Source organism: Macrotis lagotis, chromosome 2 (assembly GCF_037893015.1).
Source record: "Macrotis lagotis isolate mMagLag1 chromosome 2, bilby.v1.9.chrom.fasta, whole genome shotgun sequence".
NCBI classification, from domain to species: Eukaryota; Metazoa; Chordata; class Mammalia; order Peramelemorphia; family Peramelidae; genus Macrotis; species Macrotis lagotis.
In genome coordinates this window covers 229,678,167-229,681,156 of record NC_133659.1, presented here as the reverse complement: position 1 = coordinate 229,681,156, position 2,990 = coordinate 229,678,167, and the positions used below count along the sequence as shown (strand labels likewise).

At 39.5% G+C, this 2,990-nt stretch overlaps 1 pseudogene; it reads left to right on the top strand.

The window, feature by feature from the left end:
* Positions 1 to 450: 450 nt before the first annotated feature.
* Positions 451 to 1,917, top strand: LOC141512101 (cyclin-K pseudogene; annotated as a pseudogene).
* Positions 1,918 to 2,990: the final 1,073 nt, after the last annotated feature.

Sequence of the window (2,990 nt, the reverse complement as noted above, 5' to 3'; positions counted from 1 at the left end):
AGCAGATGATGTGTAGTGCATACTGTTCCCTAAAGAGACCAACAGGTCTAGTTCTGTAGCCCAAAATTATGATTGCCTCCGATATTTTGATTTCTTTACTTATCTACTTCACTGCTAAGTTTCTTTCTCTTCTCTCCTCAAAAGATACTGTGAATTGGTGACTGATGAAGAGAATGAGTTAGAGTTGTAGTTATGCTTTATTGATTATCCTTATTTTTATATTCTATTGAATAAATTCTATGTATGATTATTGTTGTTTTTGCTTTCCCATTTAGTAATTGTTTTATGTCTAGGACTTAATGGTGATGTTTCCCCCAACTAGGATGCCGTGCTCCCTAGCTCCCCATGACTATTTTGCTCTGGGCAATGTCCTGTGTTGGACTTTATGGGGTGACATAATTCTGACACTTTTAGGAAAATTTTTGAATAAAAACACATTTACTTCAATTAATGAAAGAGAACAAATAAAATTCCAGCCCTTCAGGAATTTCAACAAATCTGGGCCAGACACCATGTTGGTATTGGAATAAAAAATACTTGACTCATGCAGCTCCACTGTTAGAAGCACTGGGTTTAGTTACCGAAGTCTGGTACTACTGAGAGGTTTCCAGGTTCATCTCTGATGTAGAGCACATTTAGAACTACAAAATAAATTATTTACATCACCTCTAGATGCTTCATTCAATTCCCAAGATATGTAACAGGACTGTGTGGTTTCTTTTTTGGCAGAGAAAGTTAAAGAAACTCCTAAAAAATGTGAAGATGTTATCAAAATAGATAGGGTTTTTATTTTTTTATCTTTTATTATTATTATTTTTTTAGGTTTTTGCAAGGCAAATGGGGTTAAGTGGCTTGCCCAAGGCCACACAGCTAGGTAATTATTAAGTGTCTGAGACCGGATTTGAACCCAGATACTCCTGACTCCAGGGCCGGTATTTTAACCACTGTGGCACCTAGCCGCCCCAATAGATAGGTTTTATAAAAAAAATTTGCAGTTTGGTTAGTTTGAAGATATTTCAATGGAGGAAGTTATGGTTCTAGAAAGGATCTTATTATGGACCACAAAATTTGATTTGCAAGTGGAAAATCCCTAACAATTCCTCCTCAAAAATGCTATACATAAAGGTGATAAAAATAAAATTCAAAAATTGATTTGAGTGGCATGGATATTTATAAAAGATAGCTTATTACTACAATGGGAATCTGAGATCATAGTGTAGTGTCAGTCATATACTTGGCAGACTATTTATGCAAATCTGAAATATAGGAATGGACCTCAAAACCAACGTACAGAGACTGGGGGTGGGGGGGTGGGGCTTGTTCAAAATGAACCTGCTGATGCACTAGAAGACATTTGCCACTAGACTTGGATTTCTATTCATAAGGAAAACATCAGATTGCCTCATCATACTTCTCATCAATTGCAACCATCATTTCTTCAGTGTCTTCAGTACAAGTCAATACAAAGTTCTAAACAGTCACAGCCACAGTCACAACAGAAAGAGTCCCGGCAGACAGCACAGCAGCAGCAACAAAAGCAAGCATACTAATCTGAGAAACCCTCTCCTCAGTTTAGCCCTGCCAGACAGGTTAAACAATCAGTGGTTGTCTCCAAGACAAGGAAGCTGAACCAACACCATCTAAATCCCCAACTTGAAGCTAAACAGCAACCAATACTACCTGTATATCCACCTCCAGAACATCTCAACCCTCACAGTTGTGATTTCAGTGGGAGAGAGTGAACAGATCCATACAAAGGAGGCTGGACATCTACTAAAATCCAGATTCTTCCTCCCAATCAACCTGCTACTGAGTACCTTAGTCACCTCATCTTCCTCACCATTCCCACTCCCACCACTTTCCAACTATATCACTGGGATGTCAGCTACGAATTCCTGCATATCAGTTCATCCATGATGAAGACCAAAGAACCAACCTATGGGGGGTGACTAGGTGGCACAGTGGATAAAGCACCGGCGCTGGAGTCAGGAGTACCTGGGTTCAAATCCGGTCTCAGACACTTAATAATTACTTAGCTGTGTGGCCTTGGGCAAGCCACTTAACCCCATTTGCCTTGCAAAAACCTTAAAAAAAAAGAACCAACCTATGGAATTCTGCTTCTAGCATATGGACCACCCACTCACTTGTCATACCATTGAGTGGGATAAAGTCTGAGATTTCTTCAGTAGAATATTATAGATTGGGGAATAGTTAACTATGTGCCCTTCCTCCCTTGACAAAGCAACCTCTGGTATATTGGTGAAGAGTCAACTGGCCCCACCTTATCTGCTGAAGTCCTGGATGACCTTTCAATTCCTGGGGCTGAAGAGATAATCTAGTTTCAGTTTGAATTTTATGTTCTTTTCCCTAGATTAGTTTTCCAGTCTAGATTGTAAAACCATATTCCTCATTAAGGAGGGTGGGTCAGTGGGGGGGGGCAGGAATCGAGTTAGGATAAATATGATTCTTGGGCCTTTTTCTTTTGACTCAATCTCTGTAATTGATTGTGGCCCTTTCCTCAAGAAAGGAATAAAGCTTTCTCTTCATACCTTCAGAAATCTCTGAAATGTATTTAAGTGGCATTTGTCCCACACACCATCCTGATACATACCTTCACAATTCCCACTGCCTGTCCCACCTCCTGCAGCATCATTTCTACTACCACATTCTCTACCAAGTCCTGGATATTCTCTCCCACCAACATTCAATTCCATCTCCATGACTGCCTCCAACTTAAGCTGTTTCTTGCAACCTTTTTCCAAGGTTTGGAATGCCACTTGCCAGTTACTACAACTGTATCCCAAAGTGGGTAATTCCCAATGTCACCTCCCACCCCCACTTAGCATATCTCCTGTGGGGACAATTGGACTATACAACTTGGATAACGTGATGCCTCTTTACCTTCTTACTCCTTTTTTTTTAAATCAAAAACTAATTTTTTCCATTTTTTTAAAAATCACTTACCTTTAGTTTAAATGGTATAATAGTTA